This window comes from Marmota monax, unplaced genomic scaffold (assembly GCF_021218885.2).
Source record: "Marmota monax isolate L192 unplaced genomic scaffold, Marmota_monax_Labrador192_F-V1.1 WCK01_AAM20220418_F8-fsc00077, whole genome shotgun sequence".
NCBI classification, from domain to species: Eukaryota; Metazoa; Chordata; class Mammalia; order Rodentia; family Sciuridae; genus Marmota; species Marmota monax.
Window position 1 is genome coordinate 6,102,038 of NW_026694610.1, and position 27,973 is coordinate 6,130,010.

Here is a 27,973-nt window from a genome sequence, read left to right on the forward strand (position 1 = left end):
TTAACCTTGGGATGTTTCTTTATCCTTTCACTTTTGGGAAGGGAAGATGGAAAAAGTAGATTAAGATGATAAAGGGAGAGAGGGAGGGAGGGAAGAAGAGAAGGAGAGAGAATATGGGAGAAAGGATGTCTCTCCAGGGATTGAATTTTGGAAAACTTGCAATTAGAGGATTTCTAAGGTCCTTTCCTACTTGAAGAAAGCACATGATTTTGGGATTATATCAGGGGAGCCTGTCCAGGGCCTGAGTGTTAGAGGGAAAGCCTCTCAGGGCCTATCACCACCCCCTAAAGGTGGGTGATGACCTCCCAGCCCAGGAGCCTGCATCACCCCAAGTGTGCCGCCCACTGCAAGGTGGAGTATGGGCCTGCTCCTCCACAGTCTATTTCTTGATCTATGTGCATCTGCTATGCTGTGGGGTGTTCCTTCATGGAGGTTATATGACCTAACTGCTCCTCTCCGAGCCAGGATGACTTCAGTCAAGCATGCTCTTTGTGAGGGTGGCTGGCACGTCTTAAGGTGAAGGTCTTCCAAGGCGCTTTGAATCATTCAAACCTGAGTGTCAGATTCAGAGAAGTATAAAATACAAAGTTAAGGTCCGAGCCCTGGAGAGGGTTAGACTGGTGAGGTCGAGAGCAAGAGGAGACAGCACCTGACGGAGGTGCCTGAGAAGCTCGAGAGCTCCCATATGGAGCCCCCAGAGCCTGCTGGACAAGAAGGACAAAATGGACAGGCCCTGGCCTACTATGGGCAGAAGGGACCAGACATGTGGAATGAATTAGGGAGACAGACAGGAGCTGGAATTAACAGTACAATAAAAACAGAGCTAACTCACCCTCAGAAGCCAGAGCACTTTACTGGGCACAAGGCGAGGCTGACAAGCCTGGCTGACTCCTCCTCCTGACCTAGGGCCCACAGAAAGGCAACAGCCAGGCACAGCTGGTGGCTTTGGGGATAGAAAGGGGACAGAGTGGGCACTGATCCCCTAAGTGGCAAATCACAGCCTGGACAGGGAGACTGACTCTAGGGATCTGCCTTGACTTGAGCTGATAGCAAAACCACCTTGACCATTCTGTTTTGTGGGGAGATTCTTCCTAAAGAATGTGCTGAGCAACTGAGGAATGTCACCTCGGGCACTAATCTGGAAGCCCTGGGCACTAAGCTGGAAGCCCTGGGCACCTCCATTCACATTCTTTTTTATATCCTATAACCTACTGGCCTGGTCCAGTCTGATTTGACACAAAATAAAGTTCTAATATGTATGCAGTGGTATTTCAATTTCCTTTCTCTGTATTTGCTTCATTAATTGGATTTCTCATGGCACTGAGGACCCTTCCAAGTCCTGTCCCCAGGGTACATGGGTCCTTGCTTGGTCACTATTCCCTGCCAACATGGAAGAAAGCTCCCCATGTGAGAAGTGGTGATGGCAACCGGCAGTCCTGGCAGTGCATGGGTATCAGGTCAGTGGTGTCCCCAAGACCATCTCTGCAAGTGACCCTGGCTGTCATCCTGCAGCCACCTACCTCTGCTTGGTACGTACCTTCTTATATATGCAGTCTCCCTCTTGGCCTCAAGGGCTGCTCAGTATCCTTCTACTACATTCTTTTTCTGCATTAAGTATCCAGAGGAGGCCTGTTACTCCACTGGGTACCAGCGAGTCCCCTGATCTGATTCTGCCACAGACCCCCCCATTGGCTACAGGACTCCACATGTGCTCGAGAGAATGGCTGGTCAGCACCGGTGCAAGGTCTTCTCCGGTTCCCGCCCTTTCTTTAATAATTTACCAAATATTAACAACTAATAATATTTGTTGGTAGGCCTTGGGGATGTGGTAATGAACAGTCTGGCAATGGTGCTTATCTTGAAAAAGGAGATTTCCTCTGGCTCTTCTCAGAGAGCACAATTGGCCTGTAGAAAAATCCTAAGTTCTCTCCACCTCATCTTCACTCCAGGCCTTATTCTCCAGGGTCTGTGATGTCAGAGGTGAATGCATGGCCTCAAGCCACACATGGTGCAGCAGATATCAGCCTGGGCCTGCAGACTTTGCCTGGATCCATCCTCTGCCTGTCCCCTTGTGTGTCACATTCCTCTGCAGCCTGGGGGCATTTCTGAAGGTCTAAAATGCAACAACTCTCACACATTAGCAGCCATCAGCTTTTAAAGCTGCCTTAAGAAATATGAAGACAATAGGCTTCTGTAGCTAAGATCTAGACCCAAAAATGTTGACCTAAATTGTCAGCTTTGGAGGCACCATGAGCTGCTGTATATGGCCAATTCTAACTCCCGAGAGCCATAACTGCACAGCCACTACTCCAGGCTGCTCAGCCTATGCTCCTCTCTCCTCTTGCATGGCACAGCTGGGCAAGGCCATCTCATCAGCTGCTGGATGTCTGCCTTTTAGAAGCTGTGAATCCATTTCACAGAGAGATGGGCAAATTGTTTCTGGAAAAAGGTCATGCTTTCCCTTCCCAGTGTCCGAATCCCTTATGTTAGGCTCAGTCCTTTTTGAGAATATTTACTTTGAAAGGGTAAGATCTATTAAATTCTGTTGTTCATGTTCCTCTGAAAAAAAATGCAAGGCACCACCTAATGATTTTATGAAGTAAAAGTGATGTCGATAGCTAAGATGTACCGATGCACAGACTGGGAGCCTTCAGGAACAAAGTGTGCTTTTAGAAGGAGAGTCAAAAGCAGAAGAGAACTCAGCACCTGATGAGCTTTATCTAGTCAATGCTCGTACAAAACAGGATATCCTATGAATGTTAACTTCAACTCTGCAAGATCCACATCCCCCCAGATGCTGATGACAGCAGCCACTGCAGACTTCCAAGGCCACAGAAACTTCTTCAAGCTCAGTGTTTCTGTATTGACCCCCACCCATTCTTCTTGCATTATAATTTGCTCCTATCTACAGCAAAAACCAAAAACCATCCAGAAACAGTGGTGGCAGTAAAGGCAGCTCAGAAACCAACACAAATGAGGAGCTGCTTGTCATTGATGGTGAACCAGACTGCAATTTCTGAACATCTGTGGTTTGTCCTGAGGGTGTACCCTGGGAAACCTACAGAAGGCGGCCCCCAGTCGGCTGTGGACCGCTGCTACCCTGTCATTGACTCTGCTGCCTGTAATTTTCAAGCAGGACGCCCCACATCACACAACATCCACATCCTTCTCTGTGCTTTTTATAACATAAATGCTGAGATTTTGCTGAACAAGCCCTCACTTGTCCAAGCATTGGTTAGTCTGTGTATAACATATGTAGACTGGCATTTTGATTGACTTTTGAAACACACCAACTGTTGTTCAAGGAGGAGTTTGGTGTCCTTTTGCAGAAACACTTAAGTCATCCATTGCGAGCCCAGGAAAGGACTTTTGTGGTCGTGTAATGTAACCTACTCATCTATCCAGTGAGGAAATGAGGTCAGGAAAGGTGAGTGAGTACCCTACTAAAGTATGTGCAGATCATTCCAGAAAGATTCATAATCAGAATCCAGGTTCTCTGACTTCAGAACTGGAGCTCTTTTCACGGAGAGACCAAAGAACAAGATCTAATCTTTTAAAGGCATGCTTTACTGGCTGTGGTAAAAGAAAATGAGAAAAACTTCCTTAAAATACAAAAAGCCAGGAGGCTGACGATAGCCAATTAGGTTAATGTGCTCTTCCAATTAACAGAATCATGGAATTGGAGTCTCTCTGTTTATCTTCTAGTAGAATTCCTAATGAGCTACGCAGAGACCAGAGTGAAGAAAGAAAGGAAAGAGGCAACCAAGAACCTTGAAAATCTAGCCTTGGACCCCCACCCTTAGGGGCACCAAGGGGTTCCCATCAGCCTCCTCATCCAATGGTTCTTGGCTACAGAGGAGCATTCCATCCCTCACCACCCATCCCCATTACCATCACTATTATCCGGATGGGGTTGGGGATTGAGGTCCCTAACAGCTGTCCCCTCCTGAGGAGAGTGTGAGGATCAGTGAGTTCCTGGTTGCCAAGGGTTGCAAGCTGAGGCTGAAAGGCACTGCATTAAGCCCAGCATCATTATTATTAAACCTACAATTTAAAACCAATTATACTTTGCAGAAGACTGCAGCCCGCATTTAAACCACTCCTGGAGGAAAATAAAAAGCCTGTGATGCAGAGTTCAAGGCAAGCGACAGAAGCACTGTGCCACATGAAGCTGAGATTTGGGCACACATTGATAATAGTAACCCTGGGGTTCCCACTCAGACGGAAGCAGGACAATGAGGCACAAATGCTAGAGCATAAAACAAGATGCAAACATCTCCTTTTACCAAAAACCATCTAGAGGGATTTCAAAATTAATTTACTGATTTTTCTCAAAGGGGAGAAAGCCTAATACCTCCATGTAAATCAAGTCTCACACTGGTAGCCAGGCCCTCCCTATGGTGCTGTCTGGAGAAATAAAACAAACAAGCAGACAAAATTAAAAGAATGGAATCACTTGCTAGCATCTTGAAATCAGGATTTTCCATGCAAAAAGTCTGAATTTGAAGCTGCTCTTGACAAAGCAGTTACCCAGCAACATGGTGGCAGTGGCTGGAGCCAAGACTTGGATGTCAACTTGAGACAAATGGATGGGCATGCAGTCTCTGTTCACCCAATCTCCACCACTCCCTACTGTCTCTTGACACAGAGAACCTACATCTATGCCCTTTATCCTCATGCTTATTGAACCTTATGAAGAAAGTGAGATTTTTCTTATAATGGTAACTCTGCTTTTCTTATATTTATCCGGCTTGCATTTATTTATGTTATTCCACCAAATACATCTTGGACATTTGTCTATTTGATTTCTGATCCAAATCTCCTTTAGGAGACAAGTTTCCTGTAGCTGCTAACAAATATCAGTCATAAAGAAAGTCCATTTCAATCCAAATAACCATCATCAAGTGCCTACTGGGGTTAAGAGGCTAGGCTGGCACTGGGGAGGGGCTCAAGGATAATGGAGGACCGTTGCTTTCACTGTGGGCATTTCAGCTCAGAAGATTGGGTACGACACTGGAGAAGATGATGTCATAAGAAAGGCACAAACCACCATGAGATGCAGAGGAGGCAGAAACCACATCTGGCTGGGACATCAGGAATAGCTACATGGAAGAAATAGTATTTGGAACTCGCTTCGAAGAACGGGTGGTATTTTGACAAGTAGAGGAGGAAAGCAAGAGAAATCTGCTGGAGAGAGACAGAGAGTGGGGGGGAACATGTGCAGAGGCAGAGAAGCACTGGGGTGTGCAGGGAACAGTGAGTAACCCTGCCCTAAAGACTGATAGACTTGGGAAGGGAGAGGCTAGGTAGTGGAACGTTGGGTTCTGTTCCCACCTCCTCCCCGAGCCCAGCTTCAGATAGGCAGAGGTGGCATCTTAACTACCTGGTGACTGCTGTGTGTCTCACAGAGCCACCCTCACAAAGATCTCAAACACAAGAGCACCCAAACCCCCTCCTGGTATGCTGATGCCATGGAGTGGTGAAACTCAATGCTACCACTCCATAGTGCTGGCTGCTCACGGATCCTGGTGTTTAAGGCAGCAATGACTAGGACCAGTTTCTTGGGGTATGCCTCAGTATGAGACATGGTCCTTGTCCTCATAAAGGAAACTCACAAGCAGGAAAAGAGCTAGCGCATGGTTTTAGCATCATCTTTGCATACAGGTGCTGATGTGAAAAGCCCTGTCCAGCTGTGGCTCCCCATTTAGCCCATCCTCAAAAACCCTCTCCTCTGCCTTCAGAATGCATCCTGAGCCAATCTGCTCAGTATCTTCATTGCTGTCAGCTTAGCCCAAGGCCCCGTCATCTCCCACTGGGACCTCTGCCCTAACCCCCAGCTGCCCTAGTGCCCATGGTCTGTTCCTCACAATGGAGAAAAGGCCAATTTCATCACCTTACCCTCCTACTCAAGGCCACCAGATGGCATCACGTCTAACTTAGCATAAAATCTGAGGTTGTCTTCATAGTGACTTTCAAAGTGCTGAACAGCTTGCCCCTGACTCCCTTTCTCCCACCCCATCCCAGTCGCTTCATTCTAGCCACAGCATTCAGGTACTTCCCTGGTGTCTACCAAGAGCCCAGCAGTCCCTCCTGCTGCTAGGAAAACAGTAGAATCAATGGACCCTTGTTCTTGATCAAGTGCAATGAAGATGCTCCGGCCTCAGGCCCTTTGTACTGGGTGTTGCCTGTACCTGAAACCACGGATCTTCCCCTCACGCTGTTCAGGCCTTCCCAAATCCCCTACCTAGAATTGCACCCCTCATTACACAGCTCTTCATCCCCCTTTGGTTGCCTCCTAGCCCTAGCCTTAGCAGAAATTATGTTGAGAGCCACAGCCAAAGGGGCCCCAGCAAACTTCCAGCTGCCAGCAAACTTCCAGCTGCCGGCTGATGATTGGCTCACAGCGGCCCCAGCAACATCTAGCTGATTGGCTCCTCTGCGGTGATGCTCATTGGGCTGTTTCCCTGCCCTTTCAGACCACGGAGCTGCTCATTGGGGGACTTTTTTGGCTCCGCCCACGTGACCCAGCCAATCAGCCTCAAGAGCAGGAGGATTGTGGGAGGTGGAGAGAAGCTTGTGGGGGGAGAGAGAGGCTTGTGGAAAGCCGGTGGTGGCAGTTGAGGCTCTGAGGGTTTTTTCTGAGAGGCTGTTTTGTTTGGCGTGTGTGGTTCTAAAAATAAAGTTAGTTTCTTTTGACAAGTGGCTCCTGATTGTGCCCAGCCAGACTGCGGCACAGAAATTATGCATTATGTTTATTGTCTGTCTCCTCCATTAGAACACAAACCTCACGGGGACAGGGCTTTCATCTATTTCACTTACTGCAGTGTCTCTGCATCTTATGAGTGCTTGACATACCACTGCTGCTCACCATTTACTGAAGGACTGATATATGGACTAATCTGCAGGGCCCTGCCTGAAGGAAATAGCAGAATTCAGAAAAGGGGATGGATGGGTGAGCTGAAGGTGGTCAGGCGGAGTCGGAAGGCATGAGCTGGGTTTCCAAGGCCACTTAAGGTTACCAAAGAGGACGAGAGCAAGTATCTTTACATGTGAGAAAAGCCATGACTGGAAGAATAGAAGTGGGATTTAGCGTGGTAGGGGTAAATTGGCCCATGTGACCCAAAGGTCATTTTCTGGGGACTCTTGGCAGACGATGACATTGGATAGTCAGGGCAGGATCCGCTGTCATGATTTCCAAGAGCTGGTTGCTTTAAACGTCACCTGCCATCTCCAGAAACCCTGAGTCAGCAGCCTGGATGGCCAGGGAATCTGTAGCTCTAACAGGGCTGTGAGCCACTGTATAGGGGGTGTGTAAGCCCAGAGACAGATGATGTCACAGCAGGATGCCACTTTCCTAAGAAACACTGTAATTCTTGCTGAGAGCCTCACTGAGAAGGGGGAGACCGGGACAACTCAGTTGTGGGGAGGAGTAGTCCTGGGGACGGGGGGGAGTGGGAGGGGGGTGGAAAAAGCTTGCAGGACAACCCAGGGGCTCCTGGGGGAGGGCACCCAGCAATGCAGGGAAGCACCAGCAAGAGGAAGAACTAGGATCATACCGTCACCCTCATCACTCTGGGATCAACTGGGGACGAGGGAATAATGGAGACAGATGTCCATCCCATACTTATAGGCAAGCTGATTACCTGACCTTCTCAGCTCCGTCTCCTTTCTCACTCACCTGGGCAACTCATGGAAAACAAAGATCTGTGAGCCTCCTATGTGCCACTGATCCAGGCCCCAAGATGCCCGAATAGTACATCATCCTGCCACCTAAGCCATGTTAGGTTCCACCAGGAGACAGATAAGGAAACGACTTCAAAATAAGAAACACCGGGACTGGGGTCGCGGCTCAGGGGTAGAGCACTTGCCTAGCACACGTGAGGCACTGGGTTTGACCCTCAGCACCCCATAAAAACAAATAAATGAAATACAGTTACTGTGTTCATCTACGACTAAAAAACAAACAAACAAAAACCAAAAAAATAAGAAACCCTACCTCTATCTCACAGAGTGTTTTAGGGATTTAAGAAGTGGATTTAAACCAAGGGACCCACATAAAATAGTGAGTCGATGAAGTCACTTCTGTCTCACTTGCTTGCTTAGGGCTGCTTCTAATTTTAATAAAAGCTGACAAGGGTCTAGTGTATTCCAGGATCAGGTTTCTTCCAAGTGTCATTCCAGACCTGGTAGCCACTTCCTAGAGGACAGTGTTAAGGTGAGATACAGAACAGGACATCCACACATACTACCCACTCCTGGCAACAGCAATCTCAGCCCCACCAGAATTGTAATGCATAGATAACAGAAAATCTGTCACTGCAATGCACAAATAACCTCACACCTGGAATTGCAATGCATAGATAACCTCATACCTGGAATTTCAATGCATAGATAGATAACCTAAAACCTTTTCTGAGTCTTTAGTTTCAACCTCTGCCCCAACCAAGCACAAGTAGCAAACTGGAGAGATTTAAATTTTTTCTCCTTCTAATTCCCCCCCCCCCCCCCCACTGCCAGGAGTGCCTACATCAGGGAACATCCTTCCCAGAAAGATGGCCAGAAGGCAGGCAGCGGGAAAGGGACATCACAGAGTCCACTGCTGGGGGAGTCTGAAAGACCCCTCCTGCTTCCTCTGAAGAGAAACCTTGGGTTTAATCAGGGCAGCTTTGGTTTTGATGTTGTGATTATGTGCAGTATTTTGAAAAGGACTACCATTTCTGAAACAGCTCGATGACCACTGTTCTGGCCCACACAGCTGCTTTCCAGATGCAGGATGAGTTGTGAGTAGGGGTAGTGACAAGCCGGGAGTCAGATTGTGTGAGAGAGCCAGTTCCAGCATCTCCAGACTCCCACATGCTCATGTCAATATGAAAACTAAACCAAGTAACAACCACAAAAAGAAATGGGCATTATGGCAGGTCAAAGACGTTATTGCCTGATCAAATATTTTGCTGTCCAGTCTGGGAATGACCTCAGGTGGTTTATCTGAGCAGGGCCAACACACTTATTCGGAATACCACCAACTAGGCAGTTTCAGAAGGAATCTCTGCCATTAAGGGTTGGCTACCCATTGCAGCATTTTTAGTTGGTGACTTCAGTCCCATACAGCTTGTGCTTATTTGTGGTAATCTAAGAATAAGAAATGGGCACTTCTTGGAGATGTGAATATATATATATATATATACACATATAAATATATATGTGTGTGTATATATATATGTGTGTGTGTGTATATATATATATATATATCCTCAATGTTGTAACAAAGAAGAATAAATAAATACCCAGGGAATTCCCCACCTGCTCACAGTCGGCTAATCGGCTTCTGCAATCATTCGTTCATGGCTGTGGGCCAGGCAGGAGTGCTCTGCCCTGGTAGAAAATGATACCAACCGGTCTCAGGGCTGGATAATGGGCCTGGAATTTTGGGAATATAGCTCTCTGAGGTGGGACTGTGCAGCCACTCGCTCTAGTTAACCGTCTCTCTTCCTTCCAACAGGTAGTTGGAAAACACAGAACGAGTGCAGTAGTTGATGGTTCTGCCACCAGGGGGAGCTGAAGTCAATGCTGAATTTGCCCAGGAAGCCTGCCAGCATTGGCAGAAAAGTCACCAAGCCAGGGAGCTCTCAATGTGAACCCCTTAATCTAGCATGTTGAGGACAAAAGGTGGACACTTGGGTCAAGTTGGGGGGTGAATAGCGATGAGATCGAGGACACGCTACCCCAAGGTGAGGCACCTTGGCATCTGAGAAAACAGGTAGGCCACGCTCACCCTCCCCTTGCTTTTCTCCCTGGAAGCAAGGCCCAAGGCCCTCCCTCATTCACGTGGTGCCTTCCCACTCCCAGGGCAAAGGACATCTTTACCTTTGACACAGACACAGAGAAGAATCTGAACAAACAGGCCTTGCTAGCCTTCTCTACCCCATTTATATCATTACATTGTGGCCCCTTGGTCCAATTCTGTTTTTCTGACTATGGCTCTTCATCAAGATGCACAAGTTTATCTGTATTGGGAAACACATAAAACTTTTATTAAATAAATTTGTAGACTAGTCTCTTACTCATCTGTCTTTTGCTGTAGGGGCCTCATCCATGGACCTAAGATGGATAAGAAAGGACCCTCTACGAGACAAACTCACTCAAATCAAAGGGCCCCTGGGAAGAGTACAGAGCATTGTAGAAGAGATCTTGACCAAGTAGACCCTGAAATTTGGGGTGAGGATAACACTGCAAGGTTGAGGGTTTTCTGCAATGAACAAAGTATTCCAGGTACTTAATTTCTCCTGTTGTTCTCAGACAATAGCTCCCCCTTTCACGGTCAAAAATATACTAATTTGATGAAAAATCATATGGCCACCCTAGTCATAGGGCCTTTTGAAATGTATTTTATTCTAGGGGTGATGATTTAAAATACTATTTTTTGACCATATTGTCTGGTGTGCACCAACAATGATACATACCTTGCACACGAGTCTAATTCCCACTTCTGTACCCACAACAGATGCTATCAATGGATCATGGCTCCCTTTCCCCTGATGCTAGATGAAGCCATAGAATCTTCTCATGACTCTTCTCCAGTTAGTTAAGAAAATAAGTTGCCTCATGAGTTGACACTGCTTTGCCCTCTTTGATCCACACTTCATCTGTTCAGGAAGCTACTCAAGAAGCCTTCAACTGTCTGAGGACATGTGGGCAAGCCATAAAAACCCTATGCTGGTTGCACCAAGGCATTTGTGTTGGCCAAAGCTAAGACTATTCTCTCATTCCTTTGGGGATTGGCAGTGGCTCCCACCCAGGATGACCAGAATCTAACCAGTAAGTCCCTGACTTCCAATCAGACCAAACCAGCCAGAGCACCACAGTTCTATTTAGAGGCCTATGTTTGGTTGTTTATATTGCTCTAAGGAACAATCTATGCAGTGGCTTGCTGTAATTCTAGTTCCCTTCACTTGGCTTTATGGACCACATTTCACTAGCTTCCCCCTCCCTCAGATTCTCGCAATGGAAGAAGGCACAATTGAGACACATTCTGCTTAAATTTCACATGCTACTTCCTAGAACTTTATTGTATTAGATATTAGAGGGGAAAGTTCATTTACATAGGTTAGAAAACATATTATTACAAAAGTATACAACAAACACTGAATATTTTTGCCCAGATAGGATATAGCGATAGAGGCTCTAACTTGCAACAGAAGACATTTGACCTTACAAAAAACTCCTCACCTTCAAGGAGGTGAGGGGAGAGGTGCTCAAACATGAAAGCTAAAAGGCTAGTAGCATGATTTATGGTTGGATCTGGAATGTCCCCCAAAAGCTCATGTGTTGAATGCATGATTCCCAATGCAGCAAGATTTAGAGGGAACTTTTAGGCAAAGGTTGGATCAAGAGGGATTAACCTTGTTGATGGATTTATCCATTAATAGCTGAATGGACTACTGGGAGGTGAGGTCTAGTTGGAAGAGGTGGGACACTGGGGGTCTGCCCTGGAAGAATTTATCTTCTCCCTGGCCCCTTCCTCTCTCTGCTTCCTGGCTGCCAGAAACTGGGGAGCTCCTCCACCATGACCTGCCACCATGATGTTTCACCTCAACTCAAGCCCAGAAAAAGGGAGCCAGCTGATCACAGACTGAACCCTCAGAAACTGTGAGCCACCATAAACCTTGCCTCCTCCAAATTGTTCTCGTTGGGTATTTTCGTCACAGCAATGAAAAGTTGTTGACTAACATAGCACACTTTTCCATAAGTGCACAAGACACTAAGATGGGTGTGAGTGTGGAAGGCTGGGAGGCGGGGAGCATGACGGCCTTCCCTCATGAGTGAGTGTGGTTTGGACTGCACAGTTATTGACAGCTGGAAAAGGAGGTCCCCCGGTGGTGAGAGAGCACTTCCTGGAGCAGGAGACTTACAACCTCTGCTTGAATCCATCCAGCTTTTTCAACAAACTTTGAGTACTTACTGTGTTTGAGGTATTAATCTAGAAGCTGGGATGAAACAACTAACAGAATAGACAGAAATGAAACAGACACACATGTATCCACACAGAGGCGTTAATAGTGTTTTTATTTGGGTGGCAGAATTATTATTGGTCTTTACCCCCTTTGGATCCATCTATATTTTCTAATTTTTATACAGTAAAATTTATTAATATGAATATTATTAAAATGATTCAATATTTAACTATTTAAGTATTAATAAATACTTTTAAAAGATGGAACTGAAATATGTGAAACAATGAACATCTCTAGGACTTTCAGTATCTAATCAGTCAAATTATGAAGGTGGAGCCGGGCATGGTGGCTCATGCCTATAATCCCAGTGACTCAGGAGACTGAGGCAGGAGGATCACAAGTTCAAGGCTAGCCTCAGCAACTTAGTGAGGCCCTAAACAACTGAACAAGACCCTTCTCAATGTGAAAAATAAAAAAGGGATGGGGATGTGAGTGGTAGAGTGCTCCTAGGTTCATAGTCCAGTGAACTCGGGGATAAGTTACCTGGTATGCTCTCCTCCCCCAGTGACCATGGACCTGAAAGTATCCCAGGTAAAAGGGAGCTAGAAACAGAAATGGCTCACGATCTGCTGCTTCCTGTAACATGGAGCTTCTACCTGAAGGAGAATTTAACCACTATTAAGCTTTTTTAGTAAGTTCGTTAAAACCCTCTGGAATAATTTTAATCTATCCTTAGCCTTAATAATTATACATACAAAAAAAGGAGAAAGAGAATACAGTGTTTTTACAATAGGATCTTTTCCTGTTCAAATTACAAAGGAGAAAAACTTTTTTTTTTCAGAATTAGCATCAAGATAATATTGGAAGAGAGAATAAATGTCAAAAGTAAAAAGACTTGCATGACTCATTTCAATGATATCAATATCAAAGGCATTCTTTCCTTTCCTCCTCTGCCCGCTTTGGAAATGAACTGAGATCCTCTCTTGGACACCAGCTATGATAGAAAGATTTTTTTTTTAACCTAGTGAGGATATGACAGACTTACTCCTGACCCTCCTCTGGCCAGTAAATATGGGTAGGACAAGTACTACCCTAGGTTTGAAAGAAGCCCAGCTTACAACTTCACCTGAATCTCAAAGTTCCAGCACATATGCAAGACTTAGAAATGGAGACCTTAAAGTGGAAACAAGATCAGAACAGGGTCAAGTGGACAACAAAACCATAGCCCTTAAAAGGACCATTCTTCACGGTTTAACTATGGCAAAGAAAAAATAAGCTCTTTAAAAAGGAACTGCCTCAGAAAGTTCCAGGCAAATCCAGTTCCATGGGCTCTGGAGATCAGCCCTTCTTATTGCTTGAGGCCACATTAGTGCCTTGTTGTCTGTGCTAAGGGTCATAAAACAGCCACAATTAAAGGGAAAAAAACGAGATAACCAGGACAGAAAGCTCCACAGTTCATATAGCTAGAGCCAATTAACTGAGTCTAGAAATATTTATATCATTTTCTTGCCTACAGCCTTTCAAAATGCGGTGACGGATGGCTGAAGGGACAGGCGAATGAACTAGATGTCCTAAAAAACCTGGAGGCCGCCATGCCTGTTTCCAAATGAGCCTTTCACTGGTTTTTAAAGCAATAACTTTTGCTATTTCCATGAGAAATATTTTGATTATTTTCAATAGGTTAGGCATCATGTAGGATACATAACAGAAAACGAAGACAGAGATCACACAAGTTGAAAAGAAAAGGTAGGTGGCAATAGCAGCAGGATAGAATCAAATATGAAAGTATATCAAAGGACTGAGGATATAGCTCAGTGATCAAGTGCCTGCCTAGCATGCATGAGGCCCTGGTTGGAGCCCCCTGTACTGCCAAACATACAAACAGAAAAAAATAGATAGATTGAAGCTAAAGGGATTCAGAAGAGGTCTAGATCAATAAATATAAAACTTACCCAGGGGAAAAGAGTACTAATACTATTCATATAACATTCTCCCAAGGAAAGGATGGACTGGTTAATCTAAAAGAATATTTGAAAGAGTTCCTGAATTTACTTAGAAGCCTACTTTTTCATCCAGAACTACCAAATAACATGGCAGAGAAATTATTAGATGGATGGATAGAGAGATAATAGAAACAATGGCTGTCTTTTGACTCACCTCTTGCAGACGCCTTCAGAGACCAAGTGGGTAACTCTGATCAACAGCCTCTGTGGCAGGCCCTGCTCATATCACATATATGCTTTACTTAGTCCTTGCCACAATCCTCTAAGGAGAGACAATATTATCCCATTGGACAGGTGAAGAAAGAGAGTCCCAGGCAAGTTAAGGCTTTAAAGTTCAGTGTGTTGGCAAAAGTCACATAACCAGGAAGTGGTACAGCAGGGACTCCTCAGCCCCAGCCCTTTACCATTTCCTCCTGGGACAGACCTGAGTGCAGGGGGCACAGCAGCGCAGAGGCCCAACTCCCTTGATAGTAAACAGCAATTACTGGGCTCCAGCAAACCAGTGCCAGGTCGTAACACAAGAAGGCAGGCACATTTTTTAAAAATCCCTAAAAAAAAAAAAAAAAAAACCCTTTTAACTGTGAAATTCCTTGATTTTCAAATATTGACAATAAATTCAGTCAAAATATAAAAAGGAACCACACTTCAAACCCAACAGAACCATCTGCCACAAGCTTAGCCCATGTGCTTCCCAAGGGCAACCTCTGCCTTATGCTTCGCCAAGGATCATTTCATTCGCGTTACTTCACATTTCACAACACCCCCGTGAAAGAAGCTTCAGGAGGTCTGGTGTATGGACGCAGAACCTATGATTTCAGAATAAATGACTTTCCGCAAATGCACTTACTTATAAGGAAAAAAAAAAGTCGATTCCAAGCCCTTGGGAGCAAAGCTGGGCTACCTGAGCCCCACCAGACATTGGACAGAGCCCTGCCCCTTGCAGTTTGCTGGAGAAAGCTGTCCTTTAACCTATAGGATGCTTCTTTTTCCTGAAGAAAGTAGCCCTCCCTAGGCAGGGTCATGGGTTCAGCATTCACTGATTGATGCACCTCATATTTAATGAATGTGTGTCTGAAAGAATGAACCAGATCCTTCTGAGAGCAACCTTCCCCAAGAGAGTGTTGCAGATAGCACAAGAATGGCACCGAGGTTGGGCAGCACTCCAAGGGGAGAGCAAGCACCTAAAGGAAGCAAAGGCAATGCACTGTGTGTCAAGAGTTTGCCAAGAACTGGCCCTGGTGGGTCTGTTCTTTTCCTGAGAGACTCAGCAATGAGTGGGACTTGGACTGCCCAGTGGTTTCCCCAAAGCTCCCAGGCAGTAAGAGAGGGAAGGTTGGGTGGATGCTGGATTCTCTGACTCCATGTCTTTTTTATTGTGGGCCAAGCCCTTGTTTACCACGACAAACCAAAGCTCACACCTGTTCAGTTAGACCTTTCCGGCTCTGGATTCAAATTCACTATGGAGCTATTGGTGCCCATGTACAAGAACCTTATGAAAATTCTGAGAGGAGCTTTTTTTCTGGAAGGGGGTGGGGGTGGAGAGCTGGTGTAGTGGCACAGACCTGTAATCCCAGTGACTCAGGAGGCTGAGGCAGGAAGATCACAAGTTCAAGGTCAGCCGGGGCAACTTAAAGAGACACTATCTCAAAATAAAATAATAAGGGCTGTGGATGGAGCTTCGTGGAAGAGGGCCTCTGGGTTCAATTCTCAGTCTCTCTCTGTCTCTTTCTCTCTCTCTCTCTCTCTCTCTCTCTCTCTCTCATACCCACACACACACAAACACAGGGTGGCCTGGGTAGATAGGGGGAAGGAGAAGAGGAGGAGGGAATCCTCCTAACTAAATAAATCAATTTCCATTTCCAAAAGGAAAAAAAAAACTGTGCAAAATAGAGAAATACATAAGGAAAATAAAGTTGCCCATAATCTCACCAACCAGAGATGACCATAATTTTAGATTTCTTTAATCTTTTTCTGAAGTGTGTATGAGTATGTGTGTAGTATTTTATGCTCAATTAAGATCATTTTATGTATGCAATATTTAAGCTTGTATTTTCACTTCTTTTATCTTAAGCATTTTATTACATCATTATAATTCTTCAAAGTCTAACATCTTAATAACTTTATAATGCTATGACAAACAGACCACCGTATTTATTAATTGTCTGTTGCTGGGAATTTAGGTTATGATTCATTTTTTATAATCATAAATGATAACTCAATGAATATAAAACTGTCTTTATTTTGGATTGATTTTTTTTTTTTTTTTTTGGTGCTGGGTATTGAACCCAGGGCCTTGTGCATGCAAGGCAAGCACTCTACCAACTGAGCTATATCCCCAGCCCTCGGATTGGTTCTTAAACATGTATTTATAGAAATTGAATTAGTAGGTGACTAGTAGGTGTTCCTTGGTACATACTACAAACACGTTTCCAAAAAGGTTGCAGCATTTCACACTAAAATTGCATAATTTTAAAAAACATTTGTCCCTTATTCTCCTTTAACTTCAGAGCCAACAGCTCTTCTGAAGGGATGGGGTTCTCTCCCTTTGTGTCACTAAACAACACTTAAGCAATGGCTGCAGATGTGTCCTTCCCAAAGAAGCTTTCATTTCATTTTTGATGAACAAATAAACATGCAACACTTGCTAAGAGAGGCAGAAATGCACTTTCTTGTTTTTAAAGAGCCTCTGGTGAGTGGGCTGTTGTGAAGTTCTGTGAAACGGCTGAGCTTATCCCAGTCATATAAATCAAGGCGAACGGGCCTGAAGGAGAAGCATTCCATTTGAAATGGCAGCAGCGGTTTAGAGCTGTGTGGCCAAAATGCCCATTAGCTGTTTGTCACGAGTATTTTTAGAAAGTGCAGAACCAGACTGTAAGGAGAACTGGCACGTCAGTGTCACCCTCTCCCCAGGAATCCGCCTGCAGCTTCAGAAGCCTCCTGGAGCCCCTGCATCTTCTGCACTGATAAATCCAGCACTCCCTCCCCTGAAACAAAGCAAAAACCTCAACTGAACAAGGACACACCTCTGCCCAAATGCCCCTGCAAGGATCGTCAAGGTGTTTACTTACTGCAGGTAAAAAATTTCTGTTATCAGACCCTGCAGACGTGAGAAAGTTTGAGGTTAAAGCTGAGGACCCCATCTGTGGAGAGGAGGACTATCCTTTTCTGAGCTCTCTGGAACAAAATGGTTCTAGGACACATTCCCATGATCTAAATGCATCATGGATTTCATACCTTGAAATCTTGGCAACATTCTAAAAAATGTGATTTTTGTGGCTGATCTTCAAGACTGCTGTCTTCCATGGTGATTGAAGATTGTACTTAGTAGACCTGGTGGCTCTGAGCCTCGGTTTTCTCATCAGAAAAAGTGGGGCCTCAACCAATGTCTGCCTCTCATGGGTTTTGAGAGAATTAAATGAAATGATCTATATAAAACAGTGATCAGAACACCTGGTCTAAAAAGAGCAAATGCTAATTTTAATTTGCATGGTCATGGTATAGTTCAAAAGCAGATTTATCCAGCTATAAATTATCAACACACTTCCCTTCTGGATACCACTGCTTTCTAACCCCCCCCCCCCCGCCAAGAGGAAGAGAAAAAAAAACCGAGATGAAATCTAAAGAGATGCATCTGCATTATTTTAGCCTTTCCTATAAGTCACAGAAGGGGAGGAGGAATTTATAACAGTAGCTAAAAATGATATTATTGAATGACCTGTGGTTATTCCAGGTCCCATTTAGCATCTTTCAGAGGATATGTGCCATACAAAGGGCATACCTTACTGTGAACTTACAGCTGCAGGATTCTCTGGACCCTATTTTCCTCTATTCCAATAAGGAAGGCTGCCCTGAAGTTCCATGAAATAGGTCAGTCCATCCTAGCCCTAAGGTGAAGGTGACCATACCATTGGCTTAGCACCATAGACCTAGGTCTAGTCTTATTCTGCCAAATTTTATAATTTCCCCTTTGTGATAAAATAAGATGACAGAATTAGAGGTCATCCCTAAACTTCTTTTCAATCATGTGATTGTATGTGGTGCTATCCTTAAAGCAATTTTGAGATCTAAAATATTTTCCCCTGTAAATCTTGTACAAGTCTCTTTGCAGTTGTTCACTTCAAGGTGAGTTGATGAATCCAAGAAGGTTAAACAGTAAAATGAAACAAGGTTGTAAGGCTGCAGTAGACTTGTGGGATTCAGTGCAAAAATCTTGCATCAAGTGAGGTTGAGTCCCAGGCATCTCCTGAACAGCTTCTCTTACCTTAATGTGGCACCCACCAGCCCTCCACGGACTTTCAGGCAGAAGATGAGCAACAATAGAAAGATAAGCCAAAAGCAAGGAAGTCTATTGATTATTTTAATGATATTATCTTGTTTTGACTTACAAACTTATCAAAAATCACTAAATGTTTTGTTGAAGAGTATTTTCTATCTAGTAAATAACTAACGACCCAAATAGCAAAACACAAGATCCTATCAACATCTCCGTTTTCGATGATTTGATTTAGTACATTCCACTCACCAGAATGGAGCACCTTAACAATTTCTTTCCTGAAACTGCCACTTTGGAGCAACTTTGTGTGCTTTACAACTTGGGATTTTTTTTTTTTTTTTTAAAACACAGAGTTTATATTAAATGGGTAATGGAAGGTCATTACTGGGCTCTTCCTGGTTATTTCCAGCAGGCTGGTAAGCCTCCATCAAGCTATATGCTCTTATTGCTTGTACTTCAGCGAGTCAGAAGTACTGGACTTAAAAAAGCATCAAGATCTATCTATGTACCAGGAGAAGGGAGGAAAGTGAGAGCACTAAATGTCCCTATCATGCCTTCCCAAATGAGGACACTAGGCAAAAACAGTGCTTGAGCTATGCCAGGACAAGTTCAGAACTAGTCCCTCAGCCCATCCCTCCAGTCCAGTGGCCACTTTGACAGCCCCCCACCCCCTCCCAGCCCTCCTCCTACTTTGGAGCTGTCTCCATGCCCTTCCACCAGTGCTCACAGAGAGACTGAGAGCTACATCTAAATATATCTGATGGTTCCAACTGACCTGGCCAAACAGGTCCAGCTGACCTATTTTAATCACTCAGAGCCCTTGGAGGCAACGGATAGAAACCCGACCTGAAGAGCAGAGCAGAAAAGGGGATTTACTCATGCGTGTGAACGGAGAGGCCCAGGAGGAATAGTGATAGTGGGATTTGTTAGAAGAAATATATTTTTGCTGTTTTCCCTGTTTCCTGGCACACAGCTCCACAAAACCCTTGAGTTTTCACAGTCAGTGTCTTTTTGCAGACTAAGGAGATGCCTGGATCCTGGGTGGCCATGGCGGGAGGGATGGCTCTGAGAACCAATCTCTGGGGAAGGGAGAGGGGCTGAGGGTTGAGTTGATCACAAGTGGCCAATGATTTATTCAATCATTCCTATACAATGAAACCTCCCTAAAACCCCCAAAGGACAGGGTTTGAAGAACTTCTGTGTTGCTTCAAATGTGGAAGTTCTAAGAGGGGGTGCACCCCAGGAAGGTATGCCCATCTTATCCTACCCATCTCTTTATCTTGCTGTTCATCTGTATCCTTTATCATATCTTTCATAATAAAATAAACTGGTAAACAGAAGCAAATATTTCCCTGAGTTCTGTGAGCCATCCTGGCAAATTATGAATCTAAACAGGAAGTCACGGGGATCCCAGACTTATAGACAGAGAGTCAGAAGTACTGGTAAGAACCTGAGGCTGGTGAAGGCATCTGAAGTAGTTCTGTGAGACCAAGTGCTCCAACTGTGGGGCCTGATGCTAACAGAATTGAAATGTAGGGCACTCAGTTGATGTCATTCATATTAAGAAACTTACACTTGGTCACTGAAGTGTTCCATTGTTCTGCCGAATGAGAACATAGCAGGAGAAAATAGTTCATTTGTTTTTCCTGCATCACAGGACTGGAGGTAGCTCTCAGAACAGTGGGATCCACGTATTCTCCACCAGGAATCTTGACTTCTCTGTCTTCGGTGCTGGTGTCATTCCCATTTGACCCACACAGTAGCAAAAACACCCACCAATAGCCCCAAACTCCTGTCCTAACAACTTAGATATCCCAGCTGAGATCCAGTGCCTTTTCCCCAGTGGTTCTAGGAAAAATCTCAGGTTAGAGGCCTTGTCTGACTTGAGTCACGTGCCTATTGCTTAACCAGTCCCTGACACGTGCCTGCTCTGGGAGTAGAGGGTACATCAGACCCCACACAGAACATGCCCCAAGAGTGAGGAGGGATGTGCTCTATAGCCAAAGAAGGGGGAGAAGATGCCAGGGAGACAGAAACCAAAGACACCCCAAACACAAGGCTTAGGGTATCCAACTTAACCCCCAGCATTTCTCCTTCCTCAGTTTGATGTATAACAAATAATATTTGAAACTCTTTTAAGTCACAAAGAGTGGCTCCCGATCAAGGATCAGAACATGACCAGCACCTGCAGGGTAGCCGGCGAGATCCCTTCTAGGTGTGTACTATCTAAAAGTAGCCAATATCCCGCCTTTTGTTGAATTTTATATAAACAGAACTATACAATAGGCTCTATTTTGTGATAGATGCTTTTCTGTATGTCTATTATACTTCAATAAATGACTTACTTTAAAAAAGAGTTGCTCCGAATATTTTCGTACCCTATCAACATCATAAATTGTGCAACTTTCAAGGACTTCCTCAGCTTTCTCAAAAATGGCCTTCCCTCCAGATGAAACAATTTCTAGATAGCAAATTCTCCCACTATCTGCAGTGAACCGCAGTCTGCCAAGGTCATGGACAATGGGGCCCCTGTGAGGGGCTTGCCATGTTTTTTGTTGTTGTTGTTTATTTTGCCTCCCACCTCCTCCCTCACAGCCTTCCAGCCCCACCTCTGCTCTCTTAGGTAGGCATTTGGGAAAATGTTACCCTTTCCTGGTCTTTGCATCTGTATGTCAGAGGCAAGCAGAGGGCAGGTGTCAATCAAGCAATGGTCTTCCAGAAAATCTTTGAAGACTCAGGGGTAGAAGAGAAAGATGACATCATTGGATTACTCCAGAACACGATTTAGGAACTCCTTAAATAGTGCCAGCACATGCCTGTAATCTAGAGGCTTGGGAGGCTAAGGCAGAAGGATCACAAGTTCAAAGCCAGCCTCAGCAACTTAGCAAGGCCCTGAGCAACTTAGCGAGACTCTGACTCAAAATAAAATATAAAACAGGCTGGGGACGTGGCTCAGTGATTAAGTACCCCTGGGTTCAATCCTTGGGAGCCCACCAAAATAATAATAATAATAATAATAATAATTACCTGTTCTTTCACCACCTCTCCACACTGAAGCTCATCTGAGAGTCTATGGATTCCAGGTAGAGGAATAGGGCAGAAACAGAGCAAGCCATCAGGTAGGGCTGCCCATCAATGGAATGAATGGCTGTCCTTGGGAGGTGGAGATTCCTCCACATGGGAATTGTACAGGTAGAGGATGGAAGGGCTTCTCTTAAGTTTTGTTACAGACAGGCTTCCTGAAATGAATGAGAAGATGAAGGGCTTTTTCTACCACCTGCATTTCATGATTCTAGCAAAATCCCTCTCATGGTCCTAACAGCAGCCTGGGAGCTAAATCATTAAAACCAATGCTGATTCCTCACAAGGTTAACACAGAAGAACCACACAACTGGGTAATTTTATTCCTAAGTATATCCCCCCCCCCCCCCCCCCGCAAACTAAAAACAGGTATGCAAACAAACACATGTATTTGAATGCTTATAGTAGCACTGTTTGTAACAGCCCTAAAGTAAAAATAACACAAATGTCCATTAACAGATAAATGGATAAACAAAATGTGGTGTATACATACAAGAGAGAGTAGGATTCAGCCTTAGAAAGAAATGGAGGTCTGATACAGGCTGCAGCATAGACAAAAACATTATGCGAAGTGAAAGAAGCCAGACATGAAAGGTCACATAAGGTGTGATTCCACTTCTGTGAATTATCCAGGACACTTAAGTTTACGGAGGCAGAGAGCAGATTAGTGGCTGCCAGGGGCTGGGGAGAACAGCAAGTGGGAAACAAGTGGGGGTCTCTTTAGGGGATGATGAAGATGTTTTGGAACCAGAGGTGACAGTTGTACAATGTTGTGAAAGTACTCAATGCCACTGACTTGTACACTTCAAGATGGTTAATTTTACCTCAATAAAAAAAATACATAAATAAAGCCAATGCCCAGTGAGCATGCCCTATGCTGCCGTGGGTACCTAGGAGACCCAGCAAATCTGGGGCCTTATCATTTCAGGCCTCTTAACCAGGCATGCCCAATCTATAGCCATTTTTTGAATTTGGAAATTTAAAACAAAAGCAAAACCACAACTTCAACAAAAACAGTAGCTACCCTGAAAATGCTCTTGAATACAACATGCAGACTAGAAAGAGGAGATATAAATCAGTCATACGCAAGCCAAAAGGCTGGGCAGTTTAGGCTTGAAAATACCTTGGGAGCTCAAACATGCAAGACAGATATTTTCCCTTAGACCAGAAAAAAACAAACAAACAAACAAAGAAATTCACTTTAGACCAATTATGATATACACAACCTTGAGAAGACACACCAGCGTTTGAAGGCCTCACAACCAGCTACTTCATTTAGGCAGAATCAGCAATTGCTGGCTCATGACAATTATTGTCAGTAGGACTATCACCCAATTATCCACCCTTTTGTTCCTTTCCTCAAAGTTTCTTTCTCCTTTCAAAGCAAGCATGCATTGAATATTTTTTGTTGTTTTTGTTTTGCAGTATTGGGGCTTAAACCCAGGGCCTCAAGTGTTCTAGGCAAGTGCTCTACTTCTGAGCTAGATCTCCAGCCCACATTGAATGGTCTAAAATGTTTTTCAAGTATAAATAACTTCATGGTCCACATCATGACACAGCTGAAGACTTTCTCATTTTATGACTCCTGTGAGGACCTCTCCTTCCCCCAAATACCGATTCTCTAGGTCTATCATATGTAAGGACTCCCAGGTATAGATTTTTCACCAATCCCATCCCCTTTCTCACAACACACACACACACACACACACACACTCACACACACTCACACACAAAAAACTGAGAATTTGTTTTCCTGGAATAGATTTTTCTCCCTTGGCTTCAGCAGAGCAGTGAGCTGCCCCTCTCCTGCATCCCAACTCAAGAGAGATGCACTTCATGTCAGAGTCACATGCTGATCCAATCAGGTCCTGCAGAAAGAGCAGGGTGCATGCACAAAATGCCGATACTGACTCAAGCAACTCTTTAAACAGCTGCTCCTCGTGGGGTCTAAAATTAGAGGACAATGAGAAATAATTCATCCCTGCAGCTAAGATGTAAGATAGAATTTCCATTCCTTAAGAGGAATGAAGAGTTTTCACTCCTCCTCAAACACTAAACCTTGCCAGAAGTACACTGGAGTCGAGGAAAATCAAACTGCAAATAGTTATTATCCAACACCTCTGGGTATGACACTGGAGGTGCCAAGGGTGTCAAGACACACCCTCTGTCGACTTCGAATCTAGCATCTCTTTGGGTGAAGACATGTCTATTAAAAACAGACCTCTCTGTTTTGTAGATGCAACCCTCAGGTGAAGAGCAATTGCTCTTACATTGATAGGGGTATGAAAAGAGCTGGGGACAGACCTCTAACTTCTAACCTCACACTCCTTCAGTACAGTGCCCAAAGCAGCTCCTGTAGGTGGACAGGCCAAGTCCAAACACCATCTCTAACCTGTGCAGACTATGTGACCCTGATAAGATGCTATACCTTTGCAAATCTCACTTTTCCATCTGTAAAATGGGTGTCAAGCCACTTATTTTGCAGGGTGCTTGTGAGCATCAAATAAGACCTAATGCTATATATTAATATATAAATATATATAATTACATGTTAGCATATATAAATCAAATTAGATATCTAAATAGACCAGAGAAGATGCACATTGCATAATAGGTATGAGATAATACCAAATGATATAGAAATAAAGCAAGAATTCATAAAAATTGCCATGGACTGGAGGCTGAGGCTGCTGCATACACTATCTTGATCCCCACAACAACCACCTTATCAAATGCAGTCTCATTTCATGGACAATGACTTTGTTAAGGTAAACTAATCTTTGCAACCAAGAAGTATATAAATCTCTGAATTTTCCCAGGCTAGATAAATGCTACAAAGAAGCATCATATTAATGTGGTCACAATAATCTTTGTCCCACCCAAGGAATGTCCAGAAACAAGGCTCTCCAATATTTGGGCAGTCAGATGACTTGCATAAATGCATTTGTGTTTTGTATTTAGCTTGAAGTACTTGAAGTACTCTTCCCTGTCCTCCTCCTCTGAATTCTTTGTACCTATCCTGTTTATTATTTCTGTTAGGGCAGTTTTTCTTAAGAGGTGTGTGCATAGGGCATGGATTTTGCTCCCAGGGGACATTGGGCAATGTCTGCAGATGTATTCAGTCATCATGAGCATGTGTCTGTGTGTGTGTGTGTGTGTGCATGCATATTCATGTATCTCAGAATCATGGAGTCGGGGGTTGCTGTGCTATTGGTACCTGGTGGGTGGAAGCCAGAAGATGCTGCCAAATGGACAGGACAGTCCACTGCCCCCACAGCAAAGAATTATCCCACCCAAAATGTTACTAGTACTGAAGTTAAAAAAAAATCCTGCTGTAGGGGTAGAGATGGAATCAGATTTCTTCGACCCATAGACATTCAGTAACTGCCTCCTAGTTGATCATGGGATGCTGGCCTGAGTATCTGCAGTGGGAGATGTTACTGCAGGAAAGAATTTCAACCAACCGCACTCTCAGAGTGACCCAAAAGACATCTCACCAAAATGCACAACTCAGCGCCTGTCCTCTGCAAGGCAGTCCTCCCTTGGCTCCTCACTATTTGAATGATAGATAGCTTTCTGGACCAAGCATGTGCTTCAGACCACAGTGCAGTGGGCAGGGCAAAGCCTTATACAGAATGGTCACTCCCAGGCTCAGCATCCAGCCTTCCCTGCCTACCCCCCAGTCTTCCCCTGGGGAAGTCTTCTGCTGAAAGGAATAAAAACTTTTTTCAGGCAACATTTTTTTTTCTTTTTAAAAAACGTGTTCTTTTTACATAGACATGTGTTTTGACATATTATACATACATGGAGTATAAGTTATTCTATTTAGGATCCCATTTTTGTGGTTGAACATGATGTGGAGTTACACTGGTCATGTATTCATATATGAACATAGGAAAGCTATGTCTGATTCATTCTGCTGTCTTTCCTATTCCATCCCTTCCCTTCATTCCCGGTGTCTAATCCAATGCACTTCTATCCCACTCATTGTGTGTTAGCATTCACATATCAGAGAGAACATTCGGCCTTTGGTTTTGAGGGATTGGCTTATTTCACTCAGCATGATAATCTCCAGTCCCATCTGTTTACCAGCAAATGCCATAATTTCACTCTTCTTTATGGCTGAGTAACATTCCACTGTATATATACCACATTTTCTTTATCCACTCATCTGTTGTAGAGCACCTAGGTTGGTTCCCTATTTTAGATATTGTGAATTGAGCTGCTATAAACATTGATGTGGCTGTGTCACTATAGTATGCTGATTTTATGTTCTTTGGGTATAAACCGAGGAGTGGGATAGTTGGGTCGAATGGTGGTTCCATTACAAGTTTTCCAAGGATTCTCCATACTGCTTTCCATATTGGCTGCACCAATCTGCAGCCCACCGGCAGCGTATGAGTGTGCCTTTTCTCCCACATCCTTGCCAGGCAATGTTTTTGATCTGGCTTCCTCATGTTCAAGTTAACCTTCCTCTTTCCAAATGAAGCTATGGCATGTTGGGCAATGCCTCTACTACGTACTTATAGTTGGCCACAGACAGCCACGAACATCAATTTGGCAACCCTGAAAGATAACCTAGAGCAGGGACCTCAGCTAACATTCTGTAAATTAGGAAAGGGAGGCTCAGGACAGAGTGAATTTCCTGAATTTATATAGCTCAGGGGAGGAAGGAACTCCAAAGCTGCATCCCAGCCTCCAAGTTCAGTGCTCTTTCCACTGCATTACACACCTGCAGGGAAGACCCAGGAGAGCCTGCTTCACCTCTACTACCCACGCAGCAGGGAGTGGAGACCCAGACAGCTGGGAAGCATCCAGTGAGACAGGCTGGCTGAGACATGGTTGGATGAAATGTGGGTCATCTGAACATGGCTGCCATCACTGAGCAGGGGGTAGGGGCAGCTCAGAGCCTGGGGACACCCTGGGGTCTGCTGTTGGGAGGGTTGCAGCCTGTGAGAACTCTGAGAGGCCAGTGGTAACCTCCCCAGCTAAAGTCCCCCTCCAAGGGGAGCAGGGAGAGGTCTGGCAGAGGGCTTGGAGGTCCTGAATTGCTTCGCTCCTTCCAGAAATACTTGCTGAGCACTTTCAGGCCAGATGCTGTGGGTACAGGCTGATAAGATCTCCACCTCCTCAGAACACAGATTCTAGAAGGAGAGGTACATAATAAGTAAACCAAAAATATACGGATTATTGTGTTAAATGCCAGAAGAGAAATAAACAGGGGGCTACAATAAGAAAATACCAGTTTAGGGGAGAGCAGGGCACTATATAGACAAAAGATGAGAGATGCTCTCAGAGGAAATGACATTTAAGCAGAGGCCTAATAGCTAAGAAGAACCCAGCTGTGCAGAGCAGAGGATGGAATAGTCAGAGCCCACAGCACGCCTGAGGCAAGGCTGGAAGGCCACCTGTGGCTGCTAGCTGGCCAAGAGTGAGAGGGAGGGGACCACCAAACAATGTGGTCAGGGCCACCTTGCGAAAGGCCTTGTTTTGTCTAAAAGCAATGAGAAACCAGCACTGGGGAGTCAGATGCAACAGACAAGCTTCTGTTTGTAAGTCTCACTTGGCTATAGTGAGAGAAGTGGCCTTAAGGAGACCAGTAATGGGGAGTGTTCAGGCTGGGGCAGGGGCCCTGCATAAGGACGGGGTAGTGAACTTGGGGAGGAGGAGACAAATTCCAGGTGAACTGCAAGCAGAGCCTGTGGACTTGCTGATGTCCAGGGGGTAAGAGAGGGGAGCAAAGGCTGTGACTTAAGGTAATCACAAAGTGATAGCATTTACCAAGCCTGAGAAACAGATTTAGGGGGAAGGTTAGCCCCTATTCCTACTCTCTAAGCCAACCTCAGACTCATATTATCATTCTAGCAGGGCAGCACAGTGCACACCTGTAATCCAAGCTACTCAGGAGGCTGAGGCAGGAGGATCACAACTTGGAGGCCAGCCTGAACAACTCAACAAGACCCAGTCTCAAAATAAAAATATATAAAGGATTGGGGGTACAGCTCAGAGGTAGAGCACCCTAGGATCAATCCCTAGTATGGGAAAAAAAGTATTTATTGACCAAATACAATTTCAAAGAACTGCTACTAAGACTCACTTTTTAGGGAATTTAAGATAAAGAAATCAGAAAAAAAAAAAATCACAAAATGGTAGGCATAACTTGATTGCATTAGAGGTCTTTTTAAAAGATAAAGTATAAAACAGGTGCTAGTTATGGATAGATTTGTATTTTCCATTTACACTTAACTTAAAAAGAAAGAAAAATAACAAAAAGAAGGAAGAGATAAAACAGAAGCACTCCTTTGGAGTCAAGTTTTGTATTTCCAAAAAGCCCTTCTGAAAACACACTGCACACTTCCTAATGGAAGCCATAACCTATTAGGACACCTGAAGGGAGCACAGTTGGGAGGAAAAAAGACAGAACCCAAGTCAGTTGCTCAGATAGTCCAGCAGAGGATGCCCCGAGCACTTTCCAGGGAGCTCCTACATGGGTCCCCCATAAACATATGCAGATTCCAACCCGCCTTTTCTTCTTGCTTCATCAGTTCCCATTTTCTGAACTTGGCACACTCACAGTAGAGGCATGTTAGTCAGACAGTGGGGGGTCTAATTTAACTCCAAGATGTCCCCCTTTGGTTTATCCATCAACATGAGCTCAATCATCA

General features: G+C 44.5%; 1 protein-coding gene across 8 annotated transcripts in view; it reads right to left on the reverse strand.

Annotated features, from left to right (window-relative positions):
• Pdzd2 (PDZ domain containing 2) overlaps positions 1-27,973 on the reverse strand; it is a 365,774-nt gene that overhangs the window by 271,184 nt on the left and 66,617 nt on the right. For 2 of the 8 annotated variants that reach the window (XM_058572097.1, XM_058572091.1), the window contains exon 2: positions 14,109-14,502. The exons of 4 other annotated variants lie outside the window; for them this stretch is intronic. The gene's annotated coding sequence lies outside the window, so the exon portion shown is untranslated. Of the gene's footprint in view, positions 1-14,108; positions 14,503-21,254; positions 21,467-27,973 lie in introns of those variants that run through there. 2 more of the 8 variants (XM_058572092.1, XM_058572093.1) reach the window with 2 other exon arrangements.